Source organism: Trachypithecus francoisi, unplaced genomic scaffold (assembly GCF_009764315.1).
Source record: "Trachypithecus francoisi isolate TF-2019V2 unplaced genomic scaffold, Tfra_2.0 Lachesis_group19, whole genome shotgun sequence".
Lineage (NCBI taxonomy): Eukaryota > Metazoa > Chordata > Mammalia > Primates > Cercopithecidae > Trachypithecus > Trachypithecus francoisi.
In genome coordinates this window covers 26,717,764-26,734,610 of record NW_022681464.1, presented here as the reverse complement: position 1 = coordinate 26,734,610, position 16,847 = coordinate 26,717,764, and positions in this window count along the sequence as shown.

Here is a 16,847-nt window from a genome sequence, read left to right as displayed (position 1 = left end):
AAGTCCTTTTTAGAAATACAGTGGAACTAGACAAGCTAAATCAATATAAACTTCTAAGGAAAAATAAACAAGAAAGTACAGCAAGAAAACTTAGAAAAAAGAACAGAAGATAAACTAGCCCTTCAAGATTTTAAATGCTTTCAATAAGTAAAACAGTATACTACTAACACACGAAGCAAAAGGAAATCCAATGGAAAAGAATAGGAAACTCAGAAATAAACCGACTTTGTAAATAGATTAGGCAATAAACGATGTGAAAACAAGTATAAAATGGTGTGATAAGAATATTAATTAGCATTAACACATCACATCAACTACCAGGATATAGTCCAACTAGTTACAACATTCAAATATATAAAATTAAGACATAAATATAGCTGAAGAAAATACGGATTTATTTTATCACCTCAAATGGAAGCAGACTTTCTTATATGATTTCAAAATTCCAATACACAAAATATTTTTTAAAATTGTTAAATTCAACTCCATAAAAATAAATAAATCTATACCACAAAAAACATAAGCAAAGTTAAAATAATAATAGTCCAGAAAACTATCCACTACTTATATAATAGACAAATTACCATATTATTGATACATAAAGAGCTCCTATGAGTAGATAAGGAAAAGATCAACACAGTCATAGAGAACTATGTAATACAATAAAGACACTGTTTACAGAATAGAAAGTAATGTGACCTTTAAAAATTAACAAAATATTCAACTTTGTTCATAATTAGAAAAACATAAACTAAGCCTTTACTGATTCTTTTACCTTTCTATTTGGCAAAAATTCAATTTTACTAATTTGCTGAGTTGCAGCAGTGCTGGTGGCAGCGTAAGAGACCCTATTGCTATGGGTAGAATTTAGCAACATACTAAATGTATAAATGCATCTACTCTTCAACCCAATAATTCCATGCCTTGGAGTTTATCCAAAAGATATATTCTCACCCATTTGAAATGCTGTATGTGCAGGGGTATTCAAACAGCATTTGCAACATCAAAATAAAAGTAACACTTTTATGTTACTATCCTCAATAAATGAAAAACTTCCAAATACATTTTATTTACGTAAAAAAAATTTTTTCAAGTAAAGAAATAACAGAACAATTTCATGTTTTGTACCAGAAGAGAGCATTACCAAAATTTTTAACCCATTCATCCACCGAATACAGTTAAATCCCATCATTTTCCCATGAAGTAAAAATAAGAGAAGGGGGAGAAACATTAGTGAACATATAGAATTGTTCAGGAATCAAAATCCCTTAAAGGTTGATTTAGGTCGTTAACTATTTTGCAAGCTTCAGGGAATAATAAAATAATAATAATAAAGGCTAACATCCTGTAATATTCCAAAATATACTTTTCTCTCTCTCCAAGTACACCTATGTACTTCTGTTAAGTCCAGCATGTGTAGCTGTCAGAAAGAAGAAACTCTATTCATTGTGAATCAAATAAAATGCTGTCTGCTACAAAAAGAAAAGTGTTTTCCCTACTCTTGAGACTGCTTTCCAATTTTAAGAATGTATGAGACTTCTATTTTAAAAATAAAATTTGACACTTCATTTCAATTAATAACTGTAAAATTATTTTCAGAGACTTGATCTTTATGAGGAGGCAGACATATTTGCAAAAAAAAAAAAAAGTAAATAAAAATCAGGAGTGTTAGAGGATAAGGGCAAGAAACCTCAGTGCTAAATATTCAACTCCCACATTGGCACCTTCACCCTAGCCTCTGTCAGAAACGGTGTAAGTGATGGAAAAGTGAAAAAGTAACAAGCAGCGGCCTTATTTTCAAAGCTGGAATTACTGGTGACTGACAAAGGAATCTACCATCTATGTCTGCTTGTCACTCTGGGAGTCAGCTGTTACTAGAATAATGGATGCCCAACTTCTGATATACCTTTCTTACCAAAGATGTGGATAACTATATTTCTGAATAATCATCAGTTCTTCTGTCATAAGTGATCATATTTCCACATTCAAATTTGTTTTGTTTTTTCTTTCCCAAATTATCATGTGCCTGGAGAGTCACAGAATGGTCTCTCATGAATTCAAAGACATCAATTGTTTACTGTGGAGTTTAAGAATTTACACGAATAATTTAGGTAATCATCTCACCCTTTTCCTCTCCATGTTCAGAAGCAATTGAGAAACAAGCACAAGAGTCAAATGAGTATTCAAAAATTAAGTTTTAAAAACTAATAAAACCTGAATTGGAAGATGCAACTCAGCCTTAGACTGGAACCATGTTTCTGCTTGCTCCCCATCCCTTGTCCACAATGTTCCTTCTGCATCCAGAATCCAGCGGTGATGCCTGCAGTGCAAAACATACTCTATAAGATGACTTCATGATAGAGTGGTAAATATATGGTTAATGATCCCAGAAAAAAGAAGAACCTAGGAAACACAGTTTTACTCATGGGATAAATGAGTCTTCCTTTGGAAAAGAATGAGTCAGAGAAGCCAGAGTGGGAGTATGAGATCCTGGATCCTGAGTCACTCTTGAGTGACTCAAGCCAACTGCAGAACACTATTAAAGTGCAAATATACGCTCTCAATTAAAAACAACCACTTTTAATTCATCAGCATCTTCTCAAAGATAATAGTAGATGATCTAGCTGATACAAAGAACTACTGTCAAAACTGTAATACGCAGAATTGAAAACTTCAGATGAAACAATTGGAATATAGAAGGTATGGTGAGATACAGGAGAAGCAGGTCCATGTGAGGGTCATAGTTTAGAGTTGCTGGTGTCTGTGCTGCTTCATAACAATTCTGGATTTGAATCAAAACTTCAGTTATAATTTTTCTTGTTGCTAATCAACTTTCTAAGATAAAGATAGCAACATCTAACATCTCTATTATGCTATCATCTAGAATCAGCAAGGATATACTATTTCTCTTCTACTTTTCTTTTGGGGCCACTTTATTGAGTTGCTAGTGCAAACTGAACAGGATATATTAATTTTTACCTTTAGTGGCATTATAAGCAATCTCACCTACACTAAATATTAACAATGAACATAAACATTTGCTGACCACTTCTAATTGTACTAAGCATCATATCTTAGCCTCTTGGCAGATATTACTCCATTTACTCTTCATAACTTTATGAGGTATTATTAAACCATTTCACAGTTAGACTCTGTTTCTATCTGAGAGTAAAACTCTTTCTATTGGGTGCAATCCCTTAAACAACTAAATAATCACCCAGGCAATAAGATAAGTGAACGTATTCAACGTTTGATACTACTGAACCTTGTATTTATCAAATCATTTTCTTTTCCTATCAAGAGGGAACTTTGTATTAGTTCAGCTAGCACTCACGGACCCAGCAGTGGGCACCTACCTAAGGAAAACAGCAGGGAACAAATCACATGCTAGACTTCCTGTCTATCTAAGTGGCAATTGGTTGATTTGACACAGCTGAATTTTCTATTTTTTCTCAGAAGGCTAATAGATCTAGTAAGAAATGATGGAGTATTAGGAATGTAGGAACCTGAAATCTAATAGAGCAAACGGTCTCCTCCAGGAAAGTATTATTTACTCATATCCATATTACCTAGAAGTGGCAGAAAAGAAGCGGAAGGAAAGATTGCGATGGATCACTGTATAATCCGCTAAGCATTCTCTGTGAATGAACTGCGTTCTTAAGTGAATCACTACTGGCATTATTGAATAGTCTGAATTCCAGGGCTCTGAGCTACAATTTGGATGTTCCACAAACAGCGAGATACTGGAAAACTACTATGAACTCATTAGACTATGAGAAACTGAAATGAACAAAAGGAAAAGTTTTTTATTAACAGTCCAACATTAGTGAATTGGTCTTTATTTGCTTTTTGTTGTTGCACCAATAGGGGATTTTTTGAGAGTTGTACTTTCATCAATTGGCTGAGAAAAATAATTTTTAAAAGATATTTAAAATGTATAAAATTTGCATGAGTACATAGTAGGTATATGTATTTATGGAGTACATGAGATGTTTTGATACAGGCATGCTGTGTGAAATAAGCACATGATGGGGAATGGGGTATCCTTCTCATCAAGCATTTATCCTTTGAATTACAAACAATCCAAGTAAACTCTTTTAATCATTTTAAAATATACAATTAAGTTATCATTGATTATAATAACGCTATTGTGCTATCAAATAGTGGGTGTTATTTATTCTTTCTATTTTTTTGTACCCATTAACCATCCACACCTCCTGTCTATTTCCCCATAACCCTTCCCAGCCTCTGGTAACCATCCTTCTACTCTCTATGTTCACAAGTTCAATGGTTTTTATTTTTAGATCACACAAATAAGTGAGAACATGTGATGTTTGTCTTTCTGTGCCTGGTTTATTTCACTTAAGGTAATGATATCTCAGTTCCATCCATGTTGTTGCAAATGACTGGGACTCACTCTTTTTTATATGGCTGAATGGTACTACTCTATTGTATATATGTGCTACATTTTCTTTATCCATTCATCTCTTGATGGACATTTAGGTTGCTTCCAAATCGTAGCTATTGTAATCAGTGCTGCAGCAAACATAGCAGTGTAGATATATCTTTAATGTATTGATTTCCTCTCTTTTTGGGTATAGACCCAGCTATTTGATTGCTTAATCATATGGTAGGTCTAATCGTCGTTTTTTGAGGAACCTCCAAACTGTTCTCCATAGTGGTTGTACTAATTTACATTCCCGCCAACAGTGTACAAGTGTTCCCTTTTCTTCATACCCTTACCAGCATTTGTTATTGCCTGACTTTTGAATATAAGCCATTTTAACTAGGATGAGGTGATATCTCATTGTAGCTCTGGTTTGCGTTTCTCTGAAGATCAATGATGTTGAGAACTTTTCATGTGATTGTTTGTCATTTGTATGTCTTCTTTTGAGAACTGTCTATTCAAACATTTTGCCCATATTTTGAGCAGATTATTAGACTATTTAGAATAGAGTTGTCTGAGCTCCTTATATATTCTGGTTATTAATTCCTGTAAGGTGGGTAGTTTGCAAATATTTCTCCCATTATGTGGGTTGTTTCTTCACTTTGTTGATTGTATCCTTTGCTGTGCAGAAGCTTTTTAACCTGATGTGATCCCATTGGTCCGTTTTTGCTTTAGTTGCCTGTACTTGTAGGGTATGGTTCAAGAGTCTTTGTACAGACCAATGTCCTGGAAATTTTCCCCAATGTTTCCTTATACTAGTGTTATAGCTTGAGATCTTAGATTTAAATCTACTTCATTTTGATTTTATTTTTGTATACGGTGTTGGATACGGGTCTAGATTCATTTGTATGTGTTTAGATATTCAATTTTCCCAACACCATTTATTGAAGAGACGATCTTTTCCCCAGTATAGGTTCTTGGCACCTTCGTCAAAAACGAGTTCAGTGTAGGTGTGTGCATTTGTTTCTGGGTTCTCTATTCTGTTCCATTGGTCTATATGTCTGTATGTTTTTAGGCCAGTATCATGTTATTTTGATTACTATTGCTCTGTAGTATAATTTGAAGCCAGATATTGTGATTCTTCCAGTTTTGGTCTTTTTTCTTAGGATAGTTTTGGCTATTCTTGTTGCTATTCTTTTGTGGTTGCATATAAATTTTAGGATATATTTTTCTATTTCTGTGAAGAAAGTCATTGGTATTTTGATAGAGATTGTATTGAATATTTAGATTTCTTTGGGTAGTATGAACATTTAACAATATTGATTCTTTCAATCCACAAACATGAAATATTTTCCCATTTTTTAATGTCCCCTTGAATTTATTTCAACAGTGTTTTACTGTTTTCATTATAGAGATCTTTCACGTCTTTGGTTAAGTTCATTCGTTGGTATTTAATTTTATGTGTGGCTGTTGTAAGTGGGATTACTTTTATTTCTTTTCTTATGTTGTTCACTGCTGGCATATAGAAATATTACTGATTTTTGTATGTTGATTTTGTATCCTGCAACTTTACTGAATGTATCAGTTCTAATCATTTTCCTCTGGAGTCTTACAAGGTTATATCATCTGCAAACAAGGACAATTTGACTTCTTCCTTTCTATTGTGGATGCCCTTTATATTTTTCTCTTGTCTGATTGCTCTAGCTAGGAGTTCCAGTACTATGTTGAATAAGTGGTGACAGTGGCCATCCTTGTTTTGTCCGGATCTTAGAGGAAAGACTTTCAGTTTTTCCCCATTCTGTATGATACTAGCTGTAGCTCTGTCATATACGGTTTTTTATTATTTTGAGGTATGTTCCTTCTATACCATGTTTTTTGAAGTTTTTTATCATGAAGAGTTATTTAATTTTATCACATGTTTTTTGAGCACCACTTGAAATAATCATATGTTTTTTATCTTTTAGTCTGTTGATATAATCTACCACATTGATTGATTTGTGTACATTGAACAAACCTTGCATCCCAGGGATAAATCCCACTTGGTCATGATGAATGATCTTTCTAATATATTGTTGAATTTGCTTACCTAGTATTTTGTTGAGGACTTTTGCATCAATATCCATCAGAGATTGGCCTGTAGTTTTCTTTTTTTGATGTGTCTTTGTCTAGTTTGGGTATCAAGATAACACTGGCCTCATAGAATAAGTTTGTAAGTATCCCCTCCTCCAATATTTTTTGGAATAGTTTCAGTAGGAATGGTATTAATTATTTTTTAAATGTCTGGTAGAATTCAGCAGTGAAACCATCAGGATCCAGGCTTTTCTTTACTGGGAGACTTTCTATTATGGCTTTGCTCTTGTTACTTGTTATTGGTCTTCTGAGGTTTTGAATTTCTTCCCAGTTTAATCTTGGTAGGTGGTATGTGTCTTGGAACTGGTTTATTTCTTCTAGATTTTCCAATTTATTGGCATATAGTTGATCATAGTAGCCAGTAATGATTATTTGAATTTCTGCAGTATCAATTATAATGTCTTTTTTCATTTCTGATTTTATTCATTTGGATCCTATCTTTTTCTTAGTCTGACTAAAGGTTTGTTAATTTTGTTTAACTTTTCAAAAAACTAACATTTTGTTTTATTGATCTTTTGTGTTTTTAAATTTAAATTTCATTTATTTCTTCTCTGATCTTCATTTTTTTCTTCTATTAATTTTAGGTTTTGTTTGCCCTGCTTTTCCAGTTCTTTAAGATGCATCATTAGAGTGTTCATTTGAAATTTTTCCTATTTTTTGATGTAGACCCTGACAGCTATAAACTTCCCTCTTAATATTGCTTTTACTGTATTCTATAGGTTTTGCTCTGTTGTGTTTCCATTATCATTTGTTTGAAGAAATTTTTCAAATTTTTTCTTTATTTTATTTTTTGACTTTCTGTTCATTCAGGAGCATATTGTTTAATTTTTCATGTATTTGTATCATTTCCAAAAATTACCTGGTTATTAATTTCTAGTTTCATTTAATTGTGATCAGAGAAGATGCTCTGATAATATTTCAAATTTTTGAATACTCTTAAGATTTATTTTGTGACCTAATATATGATCTATCCTTGAGAACAATCCGTGTGTTAAGAAAACAATATATATTATTCAGCTCTTGGATGAAATATTCTGTAAATAACTGTTAGATCCATTTGGTCTATATTGCAGATTAAGCCTGCCTTTTCTTTGTTAATTTGCTACCTAGAAGATCTGTCCAATGCTGAAAATGGGGTACTGAAGTCTCCAGCTATTATTGTGTTGAGGCCTATCTCTCTCTTTAACTCTTATAATATTTCCTTTATATATTTGGGTGCTCCAGTGTTGGGTGTATATATATTTTAAATTGTTATATCCTTTTGCTGAATTGACCCATTTATCATTACATAGTAACCTTCTTTGCCACTTCCTATAGTTTTTGTCTTGAAATTTATTTTGTCTGCTATAAGTATAGCAACTCCTGCTCTTTTTTGATTTCCATTGGCATGAAATATCTTTTTCCATGTCTTTATTGTCCGTCTACGTTTGTTTTTATAAGTTAACTGTGTTTCTAGAAGGAAACAGATCAATGGGTCCTGTTTTTTCAGCCACTCTATGTCTTTTGATTGGAGAATTTAGTCCATTTACAGTCAATGTTATTATTGAGAAGGAAGGACTTACTCTTTTTTATTATTGAGAAGTAAGGACTTACTGCTTTGTTATTTGTTTTCTGGTTGTTTCATGATCTTCTCTTCCTTCTTCATTTTCTTCCTGTCTTTCTCTAGTGAAGGTGATTTTTCTCTTGTGATATGGTTTAGTTTCTTAATTTTTATTTTTTTGTGTACTCATTGTCTTTATTTTCTTTTGATGAGAAAATATATCACAAAAGGTAAAGTTACCGAGGTGTTTTCAAATTATTTATTAACATGGCTTTGTCAGGTGAATTTAGCGCACAGGTAGATAATTTGGTCAAAACTGGACAATAAGAAAATTCAAAACTCAAAGAATAAAAGTACCAGAAATGGATGGTCACAATCAGATGATATTTGAGAAGATGTTTTACATGGACCTGGAAGAACTTTTCAGTGGAATCACACACATTGATTAACAAAGAATTACTTTGGGAAGCTTACCTTGTTTCTCTTTTGTCAGTTGAACTCTCTTTAATGTGTTAGCCTGATTGGTACTCTGACAGATTATGAGAAGACAGGAAAGCAAGAGGACCATTATTACCTTTCTTTAGTCTTGAAATTCAAGCCATTCACGCATCTTAAATACTAATCCTTTATAAAAGCAATTATGTGACTCTCACATTAGATTTTGTATGAGAAGCCACTGCCCTGTTCTCCCTGACTCTTCACTGCCAGTGAACCAGAAGGTATGGACTAAATATGTAAAAATGTAGACTTGAAGAATTATGTCAAAACTGTAAGACAAACCTGCCATCAAGCGTTATATAAACAAATACCAAAGTCATGTTCAGTATGATAATACCACATATTCACAAATACCATCCCTCACAGTAAGTATTTTGATTTATTGCAGTGTATTCAGGCAGAGGCCAAATTATTAATATTTAGAGGCTGGACTTTTCAAAATGTGAGGATGGGATAGCGAATGGATATGACAGTAAGCAGAGGCTCTCTGTTGGGTGCTGTGGGGTGGAAAAAAGTTAATGTACACAAGTAGTTGACACAAGATGCTTTGACTTAATAAATTTAACATGCTTTCTTTAGTGAATACTACAATTCAGTGCTTGCACTAAGTGTTGGAAAACTCATAACACAACTTCTCATATAGTTATTTTTTATTGTAATTTACATTGTGACAGAAAAGTCAATTCCTATGCTTATCCCAATATCTTTGTATATTGAACTTCAATATCCATGTCTTATTAAACTAATAATAATTAATTTTTGATTAAATAATTTGTTTTGTCTAACATGTTATATTCATGTGTAAGTGATTTTAAATGCTTCAGTTGCATAAAGGAATAATGCAATGCCATCTGTTAAATATTTTTAAATAAATTTCTATTTCCTTAACGTCCTGGAACCCTTGAGAGCTGAACTATTTTAATCCCAAAGAAAGTATTTCATAAGGCCTCTGCTATTCTGCATCCAATATCTTGTCAAAATGCTTTCAATACGCTTTGTGATGCTGTCATATTTTCTTTAAGTTATAGAAGAAAGTGACTTTTTTCTTGGTGTAAGAAATAATGTTTCTTGACTGGTGTGATGTCAAAATTCTAATATATTAGACTGTATTAGTCTGTTCTCATGCTGCTAATAAAGACATAACAGAGACTGTGTTATTTATAAAGAAAAGAGGTTTAACTGACTCACAGTTCAGCATGGCTGGAGAGACCTCAGCCATGCTGAACTTACACCTTACAACTCTGGTGGGAGGGGAAGCAATCATGTCCTTCTAAACAACGGGCAACAAGGAGAAGTGCAGAGTGAAGGTGGGGAAAGCCCCTTATATAACCATCAGATCTCATGAGAACTCATCCACATCACGAGAACAGCATGAAGGCAATGGCCCCCATGATTCAATTACCTCCCACTGGGTCCCTCCCATGATATGCAGGGATTATGGGAACTACAGTTCAAGATGCGGTATGGGTGGGGACACAGTCAATACATTTTTCTTGGTATAAGAAGTAATGTTTCTTGATTGGAGGGATGTCAAAACTCTAATATATTAGACATTTCCAAGTTAGAATAGCTAAACAAATGTTTTCAGTCATAAGCAAGAGTGTTCCAGACAAAAATTTGTATTTATGATGCAACCGGATTTATGTCCCTATGTTAGACTCCATAAGTGACTCATTCTCATATGAAAGGTTATTATCTGCAAGCAGAATATAGTTATCCTCAGATTTTCATTGTTTTCCCATTTATGATTAAATATTTGTATTCCATCTTTATCTCCCAGTTTTCATTTTTACTGCTCCATCTGGTGATCAATCATGTCTTGTGTTTTTAAATAGCAATTTGTAGAGGGCTTAAAACATGTCCATTTTTTACACTGTCAGTAATAAAAAAAGTATTGCTTACAGTGTCTTCTGGGGAACACATTCATGTCATGCTCATCTGAGTCACTGAAAGATTTATGAAAAGGAAAAGGTTAAAGGGCAGGCATTTTTAATGCCGAGAGTCTGATCAATACAATAAGGAATTACATTGCTAGACCTATTTATTTTTTCTTTATTCACAGAAATGGAACAAGGGGAATGCAATCTCACAGGATGGAAATAACCTGTGGGGAATTGCTGCCATCCAGATCCACTTTTAAGTCCACATGGTTCATTCATTTTGGACTAGATCCTGGTACAGCCCAGTGAACTGATGTTCTTGAAATCAGACACAGAGGCTCTGAAGTAATGCATCACATTTGCATCCATGATTTGCTTAAAATATTCCATTTAGCCTTTCCTCTCAGGAAATAAAGCCAGCAGTATTTGATTATTGAATAGCTCTTTTTGGATGCTTAGTTTGAGAAGATTTTATTAAAATTATGGGAAACTTGAATTTTACAAAATGAATCATAGCTATATTTCAGTTTTGATTTGTCTCCGAGGGTTGAAATACACAGAAGTCTAGGACACATTATATATTAGCTCTATTTTAGCATGCATTTAATGCAATCACAGGCAAAAATCAAATGCTTTAAAGAAAAATGTTGCACTTTTAAAAATGAAAGATGTGAAAAAGGATGAATCTATATAGATAACAGTGAACTTAGAGTAATAACATGCAATATATTCTATATAGATATGCATATTTTAATTGTATATTACTATTTCTCTCATCACAATAATTGGTTTAAAAATGGTTTGGGGAAAATATTTAATCTAAACTTTCAAGAGAAGATGTCAGTTAACTCATATGTGTAAAACAAAGTTTGGGATGTGTGTGCACACATATACACACACAAACACACACATACACTTTTCTAATCAACTAACATTTAAGGAATACCACTGAAGGAAATGTTAATGACAGAAAGAGCTTTTCTGCACACAGAAAAGCATACACACTACTTTGCAGCATACAAATAGGTAAGAGTACATGTTTTCCCTAAAAGACGAGTAAGAGACCAATGAAATAAGCCCCTTTACTGGATTCCCATAGGGCTGAATGGTCTCAATATCTTAATCTTTAGAACATACCTCAGCATCTCCCCACCTCCTCCTACCTCTGTCCTGTGTTTCTGGCACACAGAGGCAGGAAATGGACGCATCCCTTCCCACTCACCCCAAAACAGCTCCTCAACTCAATCTCAGCCCCATGCCTCTTCTATTCTTCTGCAAGGAAGTGGCTTCTCGGGACGTATCAGAGAGCTCAGCACATGTTGAGTTCTCATGCAGGCTTAGGCCAACATAATCCTCAACATTAAAAAGTAACAATATAATATTTGGGTGGAAGATGTTTTCTGTTCATAATCAACAGTGACTTCTCAGAGTGGCCTTTTCTGACCTCTCTATCTAAATAGTACTTGCGTTTTCTCTATCCCCTCCCTAAATTACTCTGGTTCATTTTCTGTCATAGAATTTTTACTGCTGAATAGTGACATAGACCTATGCATTTATTTATTTTCTCACTCTTCCCAGTAAAATACAAGGTACATGGAGAAGAAGTTTGTTTTGTTCCCCTCTGCCATGTGGGAAAGAACAGTGGTGGCATTTAGTAGATGTTCAATAAATATTTGTTGATTTAATACAAAAAAATTCATTTGTTGGGTTTCTTAAGTTGGCTTATCCCGGATGCAGATCCAAAGCCAAGGACGGAGTTACAAGTGATGCATTAAGGATGTGTTTCCAGGAGCATCCAGAAAGGAGACGGGGACATGGAGCAGGACAGGAAAGGGGAAGGAAGCAAGAGTTTGATTTTAGGTGGACACAGGTAGTTCTCATGAGAAGCCCTGAGATGTAAATTTCAACTCTAAGTTTTTCACCTGGAAGCAAAGGAGCTATACTTCCCACTAAAAAGTGCCTAATTACTCGGAGCCCCTGATGGGGAGGTAGGTAGTAAACTTTCCCTCCTAGTTTGTTGTTGCCACACACCTGACTTAACTTTCTTGAACCACCTCCCTCTTTAGATGGTGACAATTAACTAAGGTGAGCAACTAATGTAGCAAAAAGATAGAGGGTCCTCTACTTTCATATTGAATAAAGCATAAACTCTAAAGTGGCCTAATTTTTACACAGTGTCATCAGATCTGTGAAGCATTGTCATATGTAGTATTGATATCCTTTGATTCTCAAAATAACCCTTTAAGCTAGAAGTAAAAATGTTCTTTCTTTATCTTGCCTCATTTTGAAAAACTGAGATCCGGATAGGTTAAGTTTCAGTAGTTGAGCCAAGATTCAAAAAGGAGCTTGATTGCAGAAATTATTTATGTTCTTACTGCTATACCAAGCTGTCACACAAAGAGATTATTCTGCCTTTATTTTCTTAATCACTAAGATTCTAAAAAAAAAAAAAAAAAAAAAAAGTCTCCAGGCCAAGTAAGTGGGGAAGAAGAAATCAAACCAGATTAATGAGGGAAATGTTAATGACAGAAAGAGCTTGGAGACTCTCCAATCACATTGAGCAGGGGCTGCTGATTCCATCTGTGCTGGAGAATAGTGTGACACTGTGCCACCCCCATGCTACCCGCCCCTCTGTTTAGTCCCTCATACTTACCAGGAGAGTTATCTTTATTCCGTTGACTCCTACTCTAAATTCTGCATTGTAAGATTTCCAAGATTTCACTAATGGAAAAGAATTTGAAAAATAACATTTGAAGAATGGTAGTGGGCTTTAATAGTCAATGAAGAGTGAAAAGAAGTATTTGTTTGGACAAAAACAGAACCCAGAAAACAGCCGATGACCTACATACTAGCTGGAATGACTTTGCCTTCAGGTTATAAAAGCACTTTGTATCTATTTATTTGTCTGGCTACTGTGAAAATAAAACACTTCTATGCAATCAAAATCTGAAGTCCTGAAAAATAAAGTTTTTTAACACCTAAGTATGTTGACACTTCACAGGTATAAATACTCATGTTTTTTGGAACTCTTCTTTCATAGTTAAATATGAGAGGTCACTGTAAAATGTTAACCTATTCTTTACAAATAAACCAAGTATAAAGACTTTGATATTCAACTTGGCTGTGCATTTAAATGTTTTGTGCTACATTTCACCAAATATTTTTAAAATAATTGGACCAGATTGTTAGCAAAGGAAGATGGTTTGAGACTATTTCTTTAACAAAGGATATTATACATCAGAACGCAATATTGTTTGTGAAGTAGTTTTTAAGCCATTTTATGTACCTTATTTTATCCTGACATTCTCTTCTAAAAATTTATATTAAAAACATACAATATGTTAGAATTGGAGAATTACAGAAATTTAGAGCTCAGGCAGATAACTATGAATTTTATTTTAAATAGAGGAAACCATGGCTCAGGGAAGTTTCTTACATCACAGGGCTCTGAAGTAGCCAGATAGATGCAAGAGCTGCATCACAGAGATCACTGTTCTGAGCTGAGGCCGTTATATACTTCTTCTCATTTCTATCGTAACATATGAAACAACTCTGAATTGGATTGGTCCTTGACCTCTGGCTCCACAGACCTTTACAGGAACACTGCTGTAGATTTCCTGGATCCAAACTGGATTGTCTCAAGTCTCTTCCTCTTTCTTTTATTTATTGATGGTAGATTTTGAGTCTGGCTGCAGCCCTGGACCTTATTTCTGTCAAAGTCTGTTTGTTGGGTGGTAGGATGTGGGAATAGGGGTTTGGTACTGAAGCGGGATGAGATGTCTCTGCAACACTCATTACCTGTCCATCACTGCCCTGTAGTATATTAATAAATTAAAATGGAGATGTACAACAATGTATTATATGCACATGGTGCATAACATTATTCAACTCATATTATTTTTATATTAACAATTTTTATCTGATTGTGTTACTTTGGATATCAATTCGATATGTGAATATCTGTCTAAGAAAAGCATACGAAATGGCATTTCTAGATAGATAAACTGATTATGTAATGTGGCAAAAGAAAGAGTCCACAGGTCCTTCATTGCCCAGGTAAATCAAAAGACGCAAGCCTACTGAAGCAGATTTTATTTCTAGCATTTTCTCATGTCAATAAGTCTTCTTCAGAAATATCTTTTGTTACAGCTATAAACACCCATCATTTGAATACGCTCTCAATGAACCACTCTTGTATTTATTAGAAATGTAAGTCATTTAAAATACTAGATTGTTTCTCATAAAAATCTCAATGCACATATCTGTATACAAACAAGACTACTTCATTCAATCTAAAAAGGCTGAATTTCTGGGTCAAAAGGTAGGAATGCGCTTAGGGCTCTTGAAACATATTGCCTAACTGCTCTCCAGAAGGTTGTATTAACTTATATTCCCACTCATATGTGAAACTGGGTCATAATATCCTTGACAAATTTGAAATTTTGAAAACTCTTTGACAAATTGCTTGATAGAAAATTAAATCTTATTTATTTTAATTTGTATTACTGAGCGTATTATTTATTAGTCATTTACATTTCTACAATGATAATATTTTAGTTTTATTAAAAAACACAATCCCTGTTTTCTTTTTTCATATTGCATAATCACTTTATCCAGACAGCAATACTATTTCTTGGACTGTTATTAGGCAGATAATCACACACTGAAGTTATAAACAAAGTAATAGAGTCATAAAAATTGCTAATGTAAAAATAACATGAGTTGAATAATATTATTATATATCATTTCTATATTATGCATTGTTGTACAATTCACATTGTAGTCCATTAATCTGTCTGGAACTGAGTTCCAAATAGACAATTGATCATGCACTTCTTTGTGATACTTCTTGAAATGTTGCATTGTGATATTTCTTTCCCTTTTGTTATTTAACCTGAGTGTGTTTCTATTTAGCTTCTGCACTGGATTCGAAGCAACTTAGGCTAGGAGCATTGATATAAGCCTCTATTAACGATTTTAACTTCTATTGTATCAAATAGCATGTGCTGCAGAATCCTCAAAACACATTTACTGACTGATTAGGTGAAGGGTCAGATATAATCTCTCTATGCCTGACGGATGCAATATTTGTCATTATCTAGGGGCACAAGAACACAGTCATTATGCCAGGGTCATCCTGTAGGCATGATCCTTAGCATACAGCTGATTCACAAAGATTTAACTATCATACATTGTCTGAGGTCACAAAGATTTTCCCTGGAAATAAAGCAGAAATACAGCATGAGGAGCAAATGGGCATATGGGAATACATGCACACATAGGAGCCCATCTTGACTGATATTATCCTGTTTGCTTCCTGGAAGGCAGCACCTCCATCTCTAATCCTGATCTTTCTCTGACCCGAACCCATCAAGCCTACCCAATTTCAGTTCTTATAATCACTCTACCTGCTACCTTCATCTGCACGCCTTTACCTTTTCAACTCTGATTTGTCTTCTACACTATTTTTCTGAGCTGAAAGATCTACTTCTACATTAATTCTGCCTAGGTGTCAACCGTTTCCAATCATTTATTTTTACTATTAGACTTCCTCTTTGCAAACATTGTCTCCCCTCTGCTGAAACTACATATGAATTGTGTGTCTCAACTTATTTGTCCAATTTTTTCAGGATGGTTGAGTTCTGAGTAAAAATGGTCCTGACATACTATGGCCACTATAGCTTAGCATATAGCTTCTTTAGCTGGAACTGCCCACACCCTAGTCTAACTTCAGCTGGCACCTGACATACTTTATGTAACATTGTGACAACAGAAATAACTTGGCACCCCTCTTAGGATGAAAAGGAATCATGTAGGTCAGAGGCTGCCTTTTTATTTGGGTTTGTTACAATGTGTCCAACTGTGAATCTTCTGCATCTCTCAACCTCTCCAGTGTTCCCTGAATACTACTTAGGATTCAGCATAAATCAGTGGCTGGCCAGCAGAAGTGCAACTTTAAAAGGAAAGCCCAAAAAGAACAGAGTTGAAGTGGGGGTGATGTATAAAATGATAATTCCAAATCAACCATGAATCTCATTGCTTCCAAAAAGGGTGATTACATTTTTATCTATCCAAAATCTTTTGGGAATAGGCGAACATAGAAATAGGCCTTTATTTTAGTTTTTCTTTTTTATTTGTTTGATTTGTTTTTGTTTGCATTGTGAAGTGCCAGCATTTTCATAAAGTTCTGAAGCCGACATATATTATCTTTCATGATTTGACCCTTTCTGACTTACTGAAGTTTTATCTTTTAATCTTTGTCATATATGTTTTGTTCCTAGGTGTGCTCTGAATGTATTATTGTCACCTTCCTGCTTAACATCCGAATACATACTTCACTTTCTTCTCCTGGGTAATTCCTACACATCTGTCACAACTCAGGATAGCAATCCCCTTCTTTATTTAGTGTTTT